Here is a 19386-nt window from a genome sequence, read left to right as displayed (position 1 = left end):
GGGGGGGGGGGACGGTGGGGAAAAGGTAAGGAGGGACGAAAGGGAAGGGTCGCACGAAAGCTGCGGGTTTACCGCGTAGTCAATTTCATTGTGAACAGTTACGACACACCAGAGTGTTTTCTTGTCAATGAGGTTAAACACGGCTGTGTGTATGCAAATGGCGAAGGAATAAAATATATACGAATAAATATTAATAACGTTACAGCGCACGTAGTATGTATATAGATATCATAAAAAGTATAGGAGCTATGTAAATTCGCTGGATGCTTCGAGCCATTGAAAATCCCACGTTTCAAAGGGATGTAAGATTCCTGAGAGGTAAAAGCAAAAAGTGAATAAAAATAATGAGGCTAAAAATGGAAAGTAAATGGAAATGTCGCGCGTCGGTGAATCGAGAGAGGATAGAGGGTTGATATAAAATTGTAATACCATGAGACAATTGATTCTATGACGTATATCAAAGCTGGTGTGAGAATATCATTAAACCTATCGAAAATCAATGATCCGCTAGAGTTTGAGATATCGGTACGAAATTTATGTCTTGAAGGATTCTCACTGAATTTTGCAAAAGCCGAATTATCAAGATATTACGTTACCCTGGATTCTCGGAATATGAGATATATGCATTAAAGAAAAATAAGTTAATCAACTTCACCGATCACTTACATATTTCATACCCGCCCACGTCTCAACTCCTATTTTACATTTCACGTTTTATAAAACTTGTTAGAAATGCCCACAATCTCTCTACTTAATAATTTAATCCAATCATCCCAATCACGTCCAAACAACGTCCCTGGCAGGTTCTCTGGTGGTATAGGTAACACGAAGGGCTAGAGACACAGAATACGTGCGCGCGCGCGCACATACGGCTTGCACGAAGAGACTAGATATTCGTACGTACAGGTACACGTACTGCTTCTACGTCAGTAAGTAGTACGGCTCTATCAAGTTGCGTGTCGAGGGGGCAGACCGATCCACCGTACGTAATTAGGTGATGTGTTTATCACGCATCGGTTACCAGCCGCGCCATAGTGACTGCACGTAGTAGTGCGGTATCATGGCAATCGACTTTTCCCCTAGGGGCAGAATGATTCTCGTGGTTACTCGGGAAAGAGAGAGAGAGAGAGAGAGAGAGTGATAGCTAGTAAAGTAACCGTTCGATCGATCATTTATCAAATATCGATTTGACTTCTCTTGACTTCCGGTACTGGTACCATCATCGCCACTGACATCGGACTTGACTTTCGCAAGTCTGGGCTTAGTTCGAGTCAGTCGTACCAGTGTCTGCTATACCTATAAACAGGACACGCGACCAACGAGACGATCGTGTGACCCTTGAACCCTTGCCGGTCCTTCGTTCCTATTGAAACCCTAAAGATATTAACCGCTGCGTGGGGTAGTTTATTGCGTGGCAGGAATGGCAGCAAAACAGTAACTACGATTCCATGCGTTTCATGTTTCATGACTGGTATCTGTTTATGTATGTAAATAGATATACTTTCAGTCTAGTGGCAGTCTAGTTCTTTTTTTCTCCCTAGGGTCACTATACCTTGGAAAACACTATGCACGTATACTCAGACACGTGGCTCGAGTATACTCGTCGGTAAATCAATTTACTGACGTTTATTAGTACTACTTACTATCAGTTGGATATTGATAAGCATCTCAGACGTTTATCGGAATCCGAATTATCCGGAAGCCGGAATTGCTCGTGATATTGAGTTGGCAGGTGTGATTATCGTTTCTAATAATTCCTTAGCGATACTCTTTACCGACTCTGCTGTGAATATATTCACGATATCGATATTATTAAGTATCGATATATACGTGTGCACGTATGCATACTGGATTTCTGAATGTAAGGACTCGTGATGTTTCGCTATTTCCCTATGCGCTTCTTAATTCCCTGGTCACATTTTCGATGACGGATATTACGGGATGTTTACCGCGGCGCGTGAAATCGCTTGGGAATTTTCACGGTTGCTTTTACATGCTCGTTTTATGCGAGACAGGTAAACGCCCCAGGCTCTTTCCGAGCGAGGATCAATGATTTACACGGTTCGTACGATTTATGGTGGATTTTCTGGGACTTGGCGAACTGTTACTTCTCAACGGTTTGATATATCGAATCATGCGCCATTTACTTCCTTTTGTTAAATTGCATCGGCTGAACGGGTGATGGAAAAAAAAAAAATACAAAAAATCGATATTTTGAAATTTATTTTTATTTTTTAAATGACCTTTGATGATAAATGCACGATGCTCATTTTTACGAATTAAATAAAGTATGAGTACTGGTGTTAATTGATAAGAATTTCCAACACCCCGAAGCCATTTGAGGTTTATAATCCAATGTACGATATTCCATATGTAGCCGACTTTAGCGGATGAACCCGAGGCATTTCGATCCTTCGAACTTTCTAGTGCCCAAGGGCCTTTCAAGTAATTTAAGGCATTTTCAGGGGGAGTGGGGGGGTTCCTGAGTGTCTGATCCGCGAATTTCTAAGATAACACCGGTACCGACATTCCGGAGGTCTGAGCCCAACCCCAAATCTCAGCCTTGTAATCCTTTCGGAAAGCTGCTAATTTAAAATTAACAGGATGTTAATATCAATACAGTGCTGGAATATAATATATAAATCCCCTTATGAGAAAACATTAACAATGATTGATAATAAGTCGATAACGAACACGTACTAACCACACGGTATATTACCAATAGGATAATTTACGTATACTATAGATCTGATTCAAGACTATTATTATACTAACCGAAATTGGTTATACTATGTATATCAAATGAATGAACTAACTTCGGTTGATACTCTAGTTTTGAATAATTTTGCATACCCACTATATGTATAAGGTAGATCATGATGAGTAATAATCATCAGTGTATCCAAATGAACCTAAACAATTCTGTAATGTCATGATAACATGTTTCGCCTTCGATTAAGATGATCAATGAATTATCTTAATATATAAAATCAATTGATCCATGCTAATCACACGGCATCCAATGCATAACAATATACGATTCTCCATATAGGTACAGTGCTCCACCCTTATCGGACATAACCTCCAAGCCTACGCTAAGATTTCAACCTATCGAATGGAATACCCCAACCAGTACCTGATCTTCCATTGTCATCTTCGATTTCATAGGAAACTGGCTCTCGGTAATGGCCCAAGGTCAATGCTGATAACAGATATACGCATAGACGTTGAGTATATTGAAATGCCTGCCAGCAAGAAAGGAACAGCAAAAGCGTGGCGATATCCATCGTACAAGGGTGATAAATTAGGAAAAGGGATGGAAATTAGCTCCCCGTTATTCTCCGATTTGACCCGGGTGACCTAGCCCACTGTTAGGACATTCCAGGTACTACGGCAGATATGTCGGATTTATACGTAATTTACGTGCCGTTGGACGGATACTAATGGCTGTGAACTTGGCTCTGGGTCTTAATATCGCAACGTGTAACTGGGACTGATAGATACCTATCTAGAATTGGGTCCAGTTAATTAATATACATATACACCTATATATTATATATACATACATATACTATATCCAGTAGCAAATCTCTCATAGAGATCCTAGTTACGCCACTACCGGTACTTTTCTTTAGACCAAGTTAATCGGATATGAAAAGTTTATCGTAAGTAATTGCCTCGTACAACAGGCTACGTAAAGTTGGTAATGGCAAACCGCGGCTAGTAGTTTTCGAGAGGGAACTCTTTGGAGGTCCTCGAATTATTTGCTCGTGGTAAATAATTAGTTTTTACTCTGGTTCCGCTCGACGTCGAAGCCGTTGCTACCTTTTCCACTTTTCCAGTCCAGTTCCGGAGGATACGTATTTTCATTGGATTTTCCTGGCAAACGGTACCCTCGTGGTTGCACTTGGTTCTCCATTGCAAGACCTGAAGTCATCCGCACTCCAGGTGACCTACTCGGATATAAGTGTCGTCTTAGAAAAGTCCTTCGAAGGTCCCCCGGGGGATCTTGCTAATTTTTGTCTAACCGACCGGATCAAAACTTTCAGCCGATTCTTGTACAAGAGCGAGATCTTTGCAAGAGACATTCGGGGTCGGGCGTCCCCATTTGTGAAACTATACAGATGATAATAGAGAACCGGAACTGGAACTGAAACTGGGTAAGTATTATAAGAAGCTGGAGTACTTGGTACTGACACACTTATGTATACGTAGCCATATACAGTTTTCAGGATCGCCTAGGTCGAAAGGTCACTATACGAAATGGGGGCGTTGGTCGAAGGGGATGACCGGGTGTTGGGATGCGTGACGACTGCAGGGACCACGCGACCTCCTTCCCAAGGTTCATTATTGATTTCAGGCTTGCGATAGAATCAGCTATGATATATTGTAACGCTACTTAAATGATAGGCAATTTGCCGAGCGTAATTATTGCTCATAAACTACGAGAAACCTTATTAGAGGGATAAATATTTTGTATGCGTGCATGCACATGACACATACACAGTACATATTCACAAGCGGATTTATCGGAACCAAGAAGTCAACGCGCCTTCGCTAACTTCGTCTGACGCTCCTTGGAAACTTTCAACGCAGCCTCGCTTTAACCTGCCACCTTACGTGTAACTTCCCTGCCGTCTTATCGACGTAGCAGCGAAGCGCAAATTGCACCTGCCGTATACGTGTCCGTTTAAATCGGTGACCTTTGAACCTCGAACCTTAGAGATCGCGACGTCATAAATGAACCTCGTAGTAACCCCCGATGGGAATAGTCCGATGACGTATGAAATTATTATCATAAATTACACATATCCAGCTACGATCATTCGAAATATCGTTAACGCTCGAATATCACAGTGACACGTGTGTGTCCGAGCGATTCTGCTGTCAGCCAGACGTGGATTGGCACGACATATAATTTATTCGCACGACCGCCCGCGCGATAGGTAATTAAAGAGGCACCACTAGATTAATTAGCTCGAAAAAACTCGATTCGCTAGATGGTCCCGCGATAACTTTCATACCACGCGATATTAAAGTCTACCGGGGGTCCCCCTTATCTGCAGCCGGCCCCTCGTAATTCCGTGCTGATCTTAAATGTTTGATATTTAAAGTAAGCCAATAAATAATAAGGGGCCATGCATCGCGCGAGATACATTAATTAAAAGCAGGTCTGATGACCTGATGCTCGTAAAGCACGTGCTTTATTTGCCGTGAGGCTCAGTGTGCGCCCGTGCACGCGCGCGTAGAGGATTGAAGGCGGCAGGTGTAGTACGTACGTACATCCTCGGCAGTAGGAGAGGAGGTAACGAGGGACTGAATCAGGATCGTGTCAAGCCCAGCGCGTCAGGTTAGGTCGAGGAGGACAAGTAGTTTTGAGGTTAGACGGACATACGTCTACCCAAGTCTGTGATATTTAATGTGAAATTGAGTGCACGCTCGATAAGGTCATCCGGCTAGTCGCAGTTTCACACTAAGCCAATAACGTAAAGGAACTTAGCACCTAACCTAACCTAACCCTACCCTCCCATCCCGATCCTGGATTCAGCTTGACTAACCTAACTCAATTTGTTAGCGGAGTGGGTCATATCGGTAAATCCAAGTTACTTGTCTTTCCGACACCGCGCCGCTTCAATTAGGCAATTCACGGAGGGTACCGCCGACCCCCGACGTCGGCGCCACCGGCAGCTGCTGGTATAGTAACGCCCGAGAGTCTACCCCGAGGCACGAGGCGATCCCTCCCGAGAATCGCAATGAGCTCTCTCTATGAATACTTTCGAAAGCATACTGATGAAATTGAAATTCCGAAAACGGCCGTCGCGCCCGAAAGGACGGAGAAAACCCTTTTACAGGAAAATATCAAATTCCGACGTTCTGCACTGGGGAACGTGTCATTTCACTTCTGGATGTACCAGCGTCCTTCTTTAGGGACAAGGGGACCCTGTTCTCTCGTATACCCCGAAACTCTTCGCTCTCGTTATCGCGTCTGAATATACGTGGAATCGTTTCGACGGAAATGGGTTATCCCACTTTTACTTGAGTTTTCCGTCTTTCAATTACCAGATGGCTACCGTCCTGCGCCATCCGAAAGACAAACAGTCACTTTGCCAAGCTTCGCCCCTTATTTTCTTGGTTGGCTTATCGAAAAGTTACTTGGTATATATATGATGTACGATATATGTATGCACTCCTCAATACACCCCCCCCTTCGCTTCCTACGATTTTCAATGGACAAAAAAAGAAAAATTACCAAGTCACCCTCACGGGAGTAAAAGTGCGCGAAGAAAAATCTCAAGTTAATCTAAAGCACTCACATCACCCTGCCTGCCCGTGAGGGTGGGCGTAAACGGCCATAATTAGTTCGAGCATTAAACAACTTTCGAGTCGACCGAGGACGATAAGGAATCGCGATCTCCACCGTGCAGGCGGCTTACCTTTCTCGAGTTAACCGGGGCCCTTGGAAAACCTAAAATCCCACTCGACCCGCTGCTGATCGCAGCAGTAAACGCGAGCAATAAAGGTGCGAGTGTAAAGGTGGCTGGGAAATACCCCGAGACTGAGGAAATAATCAGACGCGATTTGAAGGGATTACACGAGGACTGGTAGAACCAGGGTAACCGGAAGTTGTGTTTCATCCCCTTAAAGTCGTCCAGAGGAAAAACTTTATGCTTGATAATTCCTACGCGCGTAGACGCAACAGACACAAGCACGATCCAAGACGTCTGGGGGGGAGTGAAAGGTGGGATGCACCGTGAATAAGAATACGAGAGCGAGAAACATGAAACGCAGAAAGTGAAATAGCAAAGAAAATTGCTGAGAAATGAGCAGAGCTTCTCGACTAATAATATACAGGAACTTCATGGGTTTGCAGTATGAACGATTCGTCAAGTCTGGAATTATAATTAAACACCTTTGAAGTGATATTTCCAGAATTAGCCTGGAAGGCAATTCAATCGAAAGAAAGGAAAAGGAGCAGCGGATATTGGGAGCTAAGAGGATTTTGTGCATATCGTTTATATATATATATATATATAAATATAGTTATAGTAATATACTGAAATACCATATCACTGGAGATCTCACTACCCTTTTATACGTCACTTTATCGTTGCAGCATCCAGTACATAATCATCACGTCCCCGTATACACGGATGGTAGAGAATATGAAAAAGACGTGAACGAAACGAGAGTAAACTCAGTATATGGGAGAGAGAGAGAGAGAGAGAGAGAGAGAGAGAGAGAGAGAGAAAGATTAAGAAAAAGAAAAAAGAGAAATTTGATCTTTTGGAAGAAAAAGCGTCGTTCCAGCGCGTGCTTCGGTATGCTCGTATACCCGTGAGACGACCTAATAATCGGCCAGGATGTCGGGCCTCAGCGAGGTCAATTGAGATGGCGTCCAAAGGGTAAGGATTATACCCTGGAGGGGAGTCGTTCGAAGGAATCAGCACGATCTCGGTGAACGACCCCACAGTGTACAATGGTTGCGGTGACGGCGACGGCGACGACGACGACGACGACGTAGCTCGTTGTGGATTACGTCCTCCGGCCTCACCCACTTTCTTTCACGTACTCTCGTTCGTCCCTATCCGCGCCATCTCGATCTCCTCCGATCACGACCTGAGATCCTGATTTCCTGAGCAAGGTGCTCGGGGTGACTTGGACTGGCGCGCTGTTAGATAAGAAAGACACGAATGGCAGTGTTGGCAGTAGCTACAGAAGGCACACTTAACTTTATGGGCTCCGCCGTCTAGCAGCGGTATAAACTGATGTTCCAACTATCGGATCGATCTAGAGAGCATTGACATCGAAGGTCAATTGAGACCGATCACGAGTCCATTATACGAATTGACGTGATATCATTGTCAGGCACTGCAGTGATTGGCCACTGGCACTTGGTTCACGGCCACTTGAACGCCTGTAGACGCCAATGAGAAGATTTCGGTTATTTGTAAGGTCGCACGGAACAAAGCACCAGCTTGCTCTGTACTACCCAACTGTTACGTAGATGGGTCGGTATTACGTTTGACACGACTCCCGCTAAAGAAAGCAGCCTGCTTTTAATCTGCGAATTCCAGCCGCTTACCAGCTTATAACTATGTAGTTGGTAAGCCCGAGACAATGGCTCTAGGTCGTATCCTGGAGCCGAGTCGTATTCGGAGAGCAAGCAGGGATGCCTCTCAGGGACGAGGGAAAGCGATTTAACACGGAATAAGACGATTACGGCTCAGCTTAGCGCCCGTTGTGTCTGTCTCTCTCTCTCTCTCTCTCTCTCTCTCTCTCTCTCTCTCTCTCTCTCTCTCCCGTTCTCTCCTGCAAGGATCCTCGTGGCTCTTTCCCTCCTGCCTTCGATTCTCCAAGCGTCTCCTCGAACGTTCTCTGACTATCGTTCACTCATTTTCTTCTCGCGCATGTAATATACACGCGTCTTGCTTGAAATCGAGATACAGAGCGAGATGGGCTCTCTCTCTCTCTCTCTTTCTTTCTTTCAAGAAACGCGAAATCTAACGCGATAAACACCGGGTCGCCGTCCTTTATTGCGTCGTTGACGCCGAAAAGCTCAGGGTCCGTTTCGAAGCTCACCGGGTCGCCGTCAAGATTAATGCGTTCAATTGTGAGAAGCCTTCGAGAGCTCCGTGACCCGTCGATATATCTCTCTCGGCCGAGATACGAGAGAAGCGTCGGAAGCATAAGAGAGACGTGGACAAGAGAGAGCGAGAGAGAGACAGAGAGGAGGAGAGCCAAAGAAATACGGTCTGAAAAAGCAAAAGATGGGAAAACCGTAAGTCTTGGGTGTAGGATATGGGGACTTTACGAAGCTTCGTATATATATATATACTATGGAAGTAAGTACAGCTCGAAGCAGCTGGTTTCTGTCTGTCGATCTTGCTATACAGGATTATTATTTTTCACAATAAACTACTCGGATCGAGTACTGGACCAGACGGAGGATAAGGAAGATCTAGCAGATACGCTGTATATTTATCCACGAGGAAGGGGAGCCAAAGGGGTGGAGCGAGAAAAGCCAAGAGTGGCCATTAATTGCTTCCCGTCCGACTTTCACGTCGGCCCCGTGATACAAATACATTATTTTATTTTAACGACGCTACACGCGCTTCCCGCGACGCTCTACTTTATGACCGTTTTATCACATTTTTATGTAATGGATCGAGCTGAAAAAAGTATTCCCCGAGCGTCCACCATCCGAGCGGGCTGGTTATCCGGGGATGCTTTTGAGTTACGCTACACGGCTAGAAAGAAACGGGGATTACATGCTGGATAATATTCACGTGCAGGACGGCCGAATTGCGGCACGCGGAACGAAGTAATAATGGGAATAGAATGGAATATGGGACGCGCATCCAGTGGAAGATAGATCAAGGGAGACACGGAGTGGGGGGTGAGCGGGAGAGACTGGCAAAATGGAGGGAGAGAAAAAAAACAAGGGTGAGGTGGAAAGTCCTCCAGCGGAAGTACACCTGAAAAAAGTCGGAAGTGATGCGGGACGATCGAGGTCACACTCGATGGACATTCAAGACTTGACCCTCCCCAGAGTCATGAATGATTCAGCGCGCAAAGCACGTAGTCATTATCGTTATAACCGGTGATGAATTTTACACGAAATATCAGCACTCTCCAATATCGTCCAATGGGTGCACGTCGTACGAGCTTACAATATCTTGCAAATAAAAATGATTTAGCACGTATCTAGAAAATGGTCGACCCGGGTGACTCGGCTGGTCGGGACCATGTCCCGGGTCTGAATTTTCACGTTTGGCCAGTCTCGAAACTTTCAATGTTCACGGAATATAATATACACCCGGTATCTCTTTCGCACGAGATACACGGGGACGTATCACGGTATGGCAAATATCTCGAAATTTTGTCACCGCTTTTCGCGATGCCGATTGGTGGTCGCTTTCGGTGTTCGCTACACGTCAATTTATAGCCTGACGTGGGCCTTCGCGATATCCAGTCTATTTGACAGATTGCGGTTACTTTAGAAATGATATGGAATTTTTTAACCATTCATGGGATGCCGGAAAAGCACGCGCGTCATATGCCTCCAGTAAGGGAGTATAAAACGCACGAAGCTTCTCCCGGGACTTCGTGACGAGATCAATCCCAGCAGTGAATTGGTTAACCCAGCATACCGATGAGAAATAGTGAACAGGCTGCCCTCATCAGGTTTCTATTTTTTCCCTCCTTTCTCCCTCTATCAATCCCCTTAATTCATTTCGCAATCTCTCCTCCAGGTATTATCTATTCATTTCACTCATTCCATTTGTCTCATCCCCAGTAGCATCCAAGCGCGAGCGATCCTCCATGAGCTTACAAGCCACGATTACCACCTACTGAGACCGTCGGGACATCTTGCTGGGCAAAGCTCCGTGCGTAACGTAATGGCTTCTTCAAAGGTCCGTTACTGCGCTGCTCAACGATCCATTACACTTGGCGTCTATGTAGAGAGCGTTCCCATAGACGCGATCCTCTTTGCCTCGACGCGCATAATGGTCCTTGAAAGAGTGCGAGCTGGATACCTGCAGGCATCAACTCCTTTGGTTTCACTGGCTGCTGTACTTCACTCGAAACGTACGTAGCATACCGCGAATGTGCCCTGTGATTCGTAAACGAGCAAGGAAGCGTTTGTCCCACCGAATTGGGTCATTTCGAAAGCAGAAACTGTATCAACGAATTTTTCCACGTCACCCTTTTCACTTTTTCAAGTGATTCTCATAGCAGACAAATAAATGACACATGAACGTGTCCCGTAAATCGAGGAGTCGATTGTCACCCGATTTTCAATGTAAATTCTTGAAAATCCCACGGAGAACACATCGCCCGGTCCTCGGACCCATTTGGATAAAGCTCGTACCGATATTACATTTTTTTTTTTTTTTTTTTTTTTTTTTTTTTTTTTTTTTTTTTTTTTTTTTTTTTTTTTTTTTTTTTTTTTTTTTCCCCCATAAAAAGCTTTGAAAACATGCTCTCGCTAAAAGGACCGTTCAATGCGAACGTATCGCTTATACGAGAGCACGGTAAAGTGCTCCACGTAAAACAGTATCCGGATTCGAAATAGTAAACTTGGAGGCTTCGCAGACGCGGCTGGCACCGCTTCCTGGTCGCACGGAGGATCGTTCTCTCCTACTTGGAGTTATGGGATCCTTACCGGGAGAGATTCCATAGTGCTCGGAGAAGATAACATTTCTAATGTCACTCGCCGACTCGAACGTCGAAATGATCGTTATCAGTCGAGCCTCGTGCGAAAGTGGAAGGGAAGTCTCCAAGTGCCGCAGATACGTCCCACTTTACCTCCTCGCTACTTCCGGGGATAAAAAGAAAAGGGGGGCGGGGGGAAGAGGAGTCGCGTGGAAGATCGCGTGACGCAAGGGGGCAGCAGATGGCGAGTGAGAGATCCAATGGGAACTTCAGAGGTATGACGATAAAGTTCGGGAGAGCGTCAAGTAGGAAATTCGCGTGTGGCGAGCATCGATATCGCACGTGAACGTAAACTTTCGTATCTTGTCACGTCGATCGAACGAAGGGACGGTATTGATTCTCAATAAAGCGTATATCCCGCGTGGCTTCCATATGTATTTTGATATTTCACGGCAGTTGTGTCAGTGATATCCTTCTTTATCATTTTTATGGTCGAGTTAGAGGTCGTGAAATGAGCTTCCATTTATCCCGGGGCCAATAAAACACACGCCGCGCATCTCCTATTGCCGCCGCACCGGCGGTACAGCGGGGGCTGGTGCTCTCCCTACGTCATCACATATCTTACTCCCAATTTGCTTGGCCGTAGCCTCCCCCCTCCCGGCTATCCTGCTTCGCAGCATCCTCGCATTCTTTATTCCCTTCTGGCTCCCGTCCCCGATCATCGCCATGCTTCCGTACCCGTTATCGCGGCGAGAGGGTAAGGGGTCAAGGGTCAGACGAACACCGAGATTCTCCAGGGTGTTTTCGAGGTTGGACTAGGTTCGTTTCTCCTAGAGCTTCCAAGAGGCTTTTAATACGTGAAATTCACCGGATATCGTGGCTGAAGTCGCACCGCCGGAAGTACACTCTACGCTTATCAGGAGTGTGTACCTTTCGCGAGAGGAGGTACTTCCACGTCCCCCCAAACCGCGCTGGGATAATCTCGTTAATGGATGATAAAGGTCGATTAGCCGTCGTGCAAGGTTGTTAAATGGCTCGTGACGTCGAAAACGAGGAGTATTGATAAAATTTTTTATTCCTCGTGACATCTGTTCGCCGGCCGAGCGAGGGCTTGAATTATTTATTCAAGCCGGCTTTTGATGAAGTCAGCAGAGCCGGCCGTCAGCCAGTGTACGAAGGGGTCGATCCGGTACGCATCGGTCGACCAATCTTTTTTTTTCTTCCTTTTTTTCGACCTAGGCGCATGCTCGACGGATGACCGACTGACCATTCGTGAAAGAAAATTCCCTTTTTTTCCCACATTCTCGAAGCTTTTAGACGGCAATCCTCCCGAGAATTTTCCGCGACCACGAAATTTGATATATACGTTCCCTTTGAAAGCCTTCCGAGCGCGGACTCTTTTCTTCCCTCATGGTCCGATGGATCGAAGAGAGGCCTGCTAGAGAGATTGAGAGTCCCTCCCGTCAATGACGGAATTCAGAATGACGTTCTATTTCAAGCCAGCCCAGACTGAGCGCCCATGTAGCACAGTAGCCGGGCGCTATTATATACACACGTCCATATAGATAGTACATATAAGCATGTACCACACTGTACGGCTGTAGACCTAAAAACATGTCTCAGGCTGCCGGCTCATTTCCACGGTTCTTTCAAGTCTTCTGAAGCAGCGTCGCGACGCGTCCCCCTAATCACGACAGTGTTTCCTCCGGTTGGCCAGAGTCCACCGATTGCGGAGCAGACGGTGGTTGAATATTCTGAATGGTTTCGCGAGGCTAGCCAAGGTACGAAACGGCAGCGGGCCAAGAGAGCGCTCCATTTCTTTTACAAGAGATTTCACAAGGGCCGAGGCTTGTTTTCTCTCTATAACGTTCGCACGTAAGAGACTATCTAATGACGTCATAGACATTGATCGTGACGACACGGAACAGGGGTCGAAATTGTTCTCCAGACAACAATAGAGGCACAGAGCCCACGATGAGCCTAAGAGAGGCGTACACGAGAATCGGCCATTTTTTTGAAAGATAGAAAAAGTCCAAATGTCGAATTTCGAGAAACAATTGCTCCCTTCGGTTCGTCGCACACGTATATCTCTGCCTCGCGACACTGCCGGTACAAATATATTCAGCTAAAACCCACCATTAGCACGTGACAGCTGCCATTCGGTCGTATCGGTTAAACACTATATTTGACAACGCTAAACAGTCAACACGGTATTTCAATGTCGATTGACATATTTATCCAACAGCGGACAGCCCGCATTGAATAAACTCTTTATCGAAGAAGACGTAAAAATCCTCATGATTTTGACGTTCTCCATACATCAAAACGAGTGCGAGCGAGACAGTAGTATGTCGACCGAAACGCGCGAGAGAAGGACAGACGTACCCGTAGCTAAACTGGCCGACGTGCAGCCACCATACAGTTATACACCTTCATCAATTTGCCTATGCTGCCACTGTAATTTTGAATGGCCATAACTTTTAAATGATTTCGCATATATCCGCTCGAAAAAATTTCATCCAAATGACCAATCCAACCTTATGGCAACTGTCAAAACAGACTGTCACATCCGTTCTATCTAAACGTCATTTCCAGCCTGATCCCCTTTCCTGCGTACACGTGATAACGTGGAAAACCATGTATCAGATATAACGTTACTACCAACCAGCATCACTCTATTCAACGCTTCGCGTATTTTCTACTTTGTTAAACTACCTTTTTGTTGCCCCTGTCATTTCTATCCGACGAAATACCAAAGCTTCGTCGCTTCACGGAAACCGTACACGTTTTATTCAGGGCAGATCAAGCTTTGAAGTTTCGTGTATCCAGCGTCTTCGATATTTTCGTTCCATTTCGCTGAGATACTTGGTCGCGTTGCGGGTTATCCCGTCGGCGGGCTTTAATCCGTTTAGGATTTTTATTTAAGGTACATATATGTACACGTATCGCATAAGCCGCATTTCGCTTCACGATATGATTTCGCATTTGCCGCGCTCCGAAAAGATTCGGTCCAGCGGCTGTTGTGTACTTGAGCGGGCGTACGCTCGGTATTTACGTTTTAATGCCGTACTGGGCAATATCGGATTATCGGACTAACAAGATAGCCCACTGCACGTTACGCAAAGTGAATAAATGTTCGCGAAGGGAATACCCCGCGTGATTTTGGTAATATATGTAATCCGGCGGCATGCGTTTACACGGGGTATTACGCGCGACGTACTGTAAATTGAAATGAAACATATTTTAATGGACCGTTAGTGGCTACCGTATATGAATTTCTGCGTTTCGTATACCGAGCGCAGGTCGAACAGAGAGACAAGAACGTACGAGGCAATAATTGTACACGGTGAAATAAAAGTTTTCCTAGCGCAGTGGCTTCCTCCTACTTTGCCATCCCCCTTAGATTCGCGAACAACGCGGGTCGCTTTGGAAACCATATAATAATTTTAAAACAAAATAAGGCTCTTTTATTCCTTCTACGATGTTATTATTATTATACTCGTTTAATCTCATAGCCAAATCACACCACGTGCGCGCATGCATGTCGTCAACTTTAAACACGCCTACGTATGGAGTTTCGATTGTTCATTGTCCATAGTCGATATACGAGTGCAGCGCGAGGATCGATTATTAATTCTATACCTACCGATTGGGTATCAATCGTCTGTACGAACGCACGTAGACAGCCTATCAAAATCCAATATAAAAGTCAAAGAACAAGTGCCTTGTGTAAGGACTTTTTTTTTTAGGTTTCAAGTAAACTAATGGTCCTTCATGAATATTTCCTTTGACAGCAGCAGGATTTGTCGGGAGTAAGGGGGGGGTCGTACCTATACCACGTACGGGGTGTCCCATTAAATCCACACGTTACAGTCTACCGAATCGAACGACCTGGCCTTTTAAAACCATAAAAATTCTCCGGCGTATTCCACCTACCTACCATACCTCGCGGGGCGGAACCATAATTTGAATATTACATAGGCCTGCCGATATCGCGCCGTACATCAACATTTATTAAGGCGCACCGAGTTATTGTTAAGGTCGCTATTAACATAATATTATACGTTAACCTCGTCGATGTACTTTATATCGCGGCCGCTCCTAGATGCTCCGCGGAGTTTGGGTTTGACGTCGGTGACGCTTTAAATCGCCAACTGTTATATTTCGGAAGGACGATATATATATATATATATATATATATATATATATATATATATATATATACAACAACAACGTTTCGTAGAGTTTTAGTATCCCACGAAGTATCCTCATTAGTGTGGTGAGAATGGCGGAATCTCGGTTAGCCAAGAAAATGACTCGTGTCTGAAACACCCCTAGCTGAGCCATTGCAACTTGCAAAGGACACTCCTCGTCAACCCTTTTTGCCATATTGCCTCGTTATCCTCTACCGGATCAGTTAAAACTGCTATCTCTGTTTAATGGTGAAAAAAAAATGTAGGGGCTTCGCCACTGAGTCACTATACGGCACATGTCGCACCTACTCGCTGTAATTGACCGCCACACGCGTACATAGTATGTGGAATGGGTGGGGGGAGGGAGGGGAAGATGCGACAGGAGACTCAAGCTGTTTCTATTTAACGTGCCTTTCCATCGCGTCTCACTGAAGATTAATTCGCAATTGACGACGCTCCAGCATCCGGTACCCGATGGGTATACGTGTCACGGGGAAATTGCAGAGATTCCTAAGTCCATGTATACGGAGCACTAAAAGGGATTTTCTCTGCCGTCCGAGAAGCTTTGGTCCAACTATTAATTTATCACTGCGAGTTCATAGATACTTGAGAAAGTCGAATGGGAGTTTTGATGGCGGTTGGTTTCACCACCACCCGCTTTAGAATATACCACCCGCTTTGAACAATACCATTGTGGACAAACGCTGTCGAGAGAGGACTTGAGAATCTGTATGGACCGTAACGAAGTCCAATTGCAGAGTTCGTATTTGACGTAGACACGTACAAAGAAGGAGTAGGAAAAATAACAAAGTGTATACTATACATCGGTATAGTAGATTATTATGTTTCATCGATATAACAGTATACCATACCTTTGTCGTATATTATTGGTCAGCCACTGGGTACGTGAAAAAGATATAATTTCGGCAATTCCGTAACCCTTTGTTAAGACGTCACTCGTCTTGATACTCGACAACGGTCTTATACACGGTGAACGGATAGTAATTAGCATTAAAAACTTTTTCATAATAACCATTGACCAGGGTAAATCAATTTGTAAAATAATTTATTGACTTACCCGAAAAGCCTTTGAGGTCACGAGTCATTTCACTTGCGAGTTCCTAAAACTTTCCAGTCACCCGCTGCCTCCCGCAAGTACAGTCCGTCCAAGGTGCATTCTTGAAATTCCCGAGTTTGCAGAAGTGACGACTCGCCGCGAGCGATCCGATCGAATCTCGTCCTAGTGCGGCAGAGACGACGTCAAACTCTCAGGATACGTTACCGACCGTACCTCCTGTAACAAGATAGGATTTCGTCAAAGTTTACAAGGGAAACTTGACAATGGGTTTAATAAGCGCATTCACGACTCACGCCACGCCTAAACGTTATAATCGCTCAAGGGGGTCTCCCACGTAGCCAGCACGCCGACACCTCCGGAAATTCAAGGGAACTTGGTGAGTCAGTGCGCCGTATACGAGAGTCAGTGAGTCACTGCGTCAACATTGCCCGAGCAATTTGTCTCTTAAGTTTGTAGTGACGTTTCGTGGACCGGAAGTAGAAATAAAAGTTTCAGCGAATTTCTTCTTTTTTATTATTTTCCCTCTTCTAAGGATCCTCGTGTGGTACGGCAGTCGTACGGCGTGCGTATAAATGTTAGACGCGTATCCGGAAGCGCTGTAGGAGATTTCCATCCCAGGAATCGTGATTGAAGATAATATTCTTTCGGAAGGTGTATCCCGAACGTAAAATCCCAAAGCTACGAAATCTGATGGGAGTCGAGTATGTTGAGGTTAGTTTTGGGAGCCGGGCGGTTCTTGCCTGCCGCGGTATGTTACGACGCAATAAACCTCCATCCGGGAATCATGCCAGACATCCTCGAGATTAACCCTCGCCCCCCCCCCCTCCCACCGAACCAACTCTTCCCCTCTCTCTTCTCTGCTCGAGCTACGGCATAACCTCCACTGTCTTTCCGGCTGCGCCCTCATATCCGGGATGCGCTTGCATTCATTCGGAAACAACCCGGGCGTCCCTGCAGCAAATTCGTCCTGGAATATTCCTGTAGGATAGCAAGGAGAAAGCAGGAGACTGTGGCCTGAGGCTGACGTCTCCGACGACAGTCTCCTTGTGCAAGGTACGCGATGAGTTGGAAATTTTTTTCAACCCGAAAAAAAAAAAAAAAAAAAAAATCAAAATTTCACGAGAATTTTAGCTCGGCTACGATGCTGGCACGGGGCGTTTGTGCGCAGAGGTCAGAGGTCATAAATTACGTTGTTTCGACGAAAATCATTGTCGTAATTTATGCGCGAGCCTTATGGGGCGCCGTCGACGTGGACGCAGGGGCTGGTAAATCATTTTACAAACCGAAGGAGCAATTTATAACAATTACGGGAGACCGGGAGGTAATGACGTAGCGAGGCAAGCGCGAGCCTGGGAGCCGAGTGAAGGAGGCACCGCCGGTTTTCTTGCCGACACGGAAGCTAAGGCGGACCCAGGGAAGACTGGCTGGGGTAATAAGTCTGAATAAGCAAGACACTTTAAAAAGCTTAGCAGGTGGCGCTCCTTCATCTCTCTCGGTACATTTTTACGTGAACTTCCGGAAATTCGCAGGATTCCCGTGAGCCAGTGCGAACCCTACGACGGAAGACTTCGTGGCGATGACTCGGCGTTAGCGCTGTTATTAGATGTTGTTCTGTATGAAAGAAAAGGAAAAAAAAAAAAAAAAGATGGCCCACGAACGCCTTCCAGGCCCTTTTTCCTTTCACCGGGGGGTAGTGGCAGGACGAGGGAGGTTCAGCCTCTACCACCTGGAAAAAGCACTGCAAACCCCCCGTTGGCAATGTAATTTCTTCGCAGACAATGTCGAAATAACTAACATCCTTTGTCCTGTTATATCGGCCGCAGAGATTCAGCCCCCGGGAACGCGAGGTCTGACGAATTCGCATTAGCCGAAAAGCCAGATTTATTGTTCGGAGCTGAGACACGCGACTAATGGAAATGTAAATTGCCATAGTGACTCGTTTGCATTACGAGGAAGAGGCGAAGTGGCCTCGCTTACCCCATGGGGCGAAAGTGGCCTCGCGCCTAGGAAGTGGAAAGGTGACGAGGTGAACCCACTACCCCATTACCGTTATGTCCTTTAACCTCGAATGCGGGTCAATGGTCAAACGATGCTCCAGCGTATTCCTATACAGGAGCCTGCATGCTTTCTCGAGCGTACACGATCCTTTAGACTGGTGCCGCTATATGCTTCCAGTTCATGCAGACACGGCTCTTTAACCAGCCCTTTACAGGCACGCGCGTATATCTACTTTCCGGTAAAGATATCTATTCGCCGGTACATAAACATATATATATATATATATATATGTATATGTATAATGTATATATACACAACTCAAAAAGGCTGCTGTACTTTCTCAAGACGAGTCATTCAGCTCACGTGAAAGAAGTCCGGGACTTATCGACCGGGCTTGGAAGGACTTAAAAAGCCTGAGAATGGTTAAGGAACGAAGGGACGTTCAACTCGCAAACTATTTCAGTTCTCCAGACGATCGTCTCGGCCTCGTCCAAGCACTTGGACTACATGTAGGTGCACCTACCAAACGCACCAGAGATCAGAACTTTAATCGTCAGTGTAGAGTAATGATCTTCGCACAGCATAATACCCAAAGTACAGCGAAGTATAGTATATATATAGCGAAAAGGGTATGCACTGGATGAACGAAGAGTCGTTCACTTAGCTGGCACTCACTTAAATGCAGAAAGGCACAGAAAAAGAAGAACAGGAGGAGCGCGAAGAAGGCCGATTTCAAGTGCCATAGTTCTCAGGCAGCAATTGGCTCTCGTGTCGTTAGCCAACTTTATTTGCGAGAGCGACGACGCGAGTTAGCAAATCGAGAATTAACGAATTCCCACGAGTGCTTTTGTGGGAAAGGGGTTTTCGAGGGCGTCCTTGAAGCTGCGGTAGGCCGAGCGATGGGATCCTCCTTTAGAAAATTGGTCGGCGGAATCATCGACCCCTCCCCCCCCCCCCCCC

At 45.8% G+C, this 19386-nt stretch overlaps 1 protein-coding gene across 3 annotated transcripts in view; it reads right to left on the bottom strand.

The window, feature by feature from the left end:
- Positions 1-19386, bottom strand: part of LOC107263531 (discoidin domain-containing receptor 2) — a 97104-nt gene that overhangs the window by 60242 nt on the left and 17476 nt on the right. For 2 of the 3 annotated variants that reach the window (XM_025080642.1, XM_015730851.2), the window contains exon 2: positions 16429-16644. The exons of the other annotated variant lie outside the window; for it this stretch is intronic. The gene's annotated coding sequence lies outside the window, so the exon portion shown is untranslated. The remainder of the gene's footprint in view (positions 1-16428; positions 16645-19386) is intronic. 3 annotated transcript variants of the gene reach the window in all.

Source organism: Cephus cinctus, unplaced genomic scaffold, assembly GCF_000341935.2.
Source record: "Cephus cinctus unplaced genomic scaffold, Ccin1 Ccin1_scaffold0153, whole genome shotgun sequence".
Lineage (NCBI taxonomy): Eukaryota > Metazoa > Arthropoda > Insecta > Hymenoptera > Cephidae > Cephus > Cephus cinctus.
Note: the sequence above shows the minus strand (reverse complement) of the source record. Positions and strands in the feature narration are given on the sequence as shown.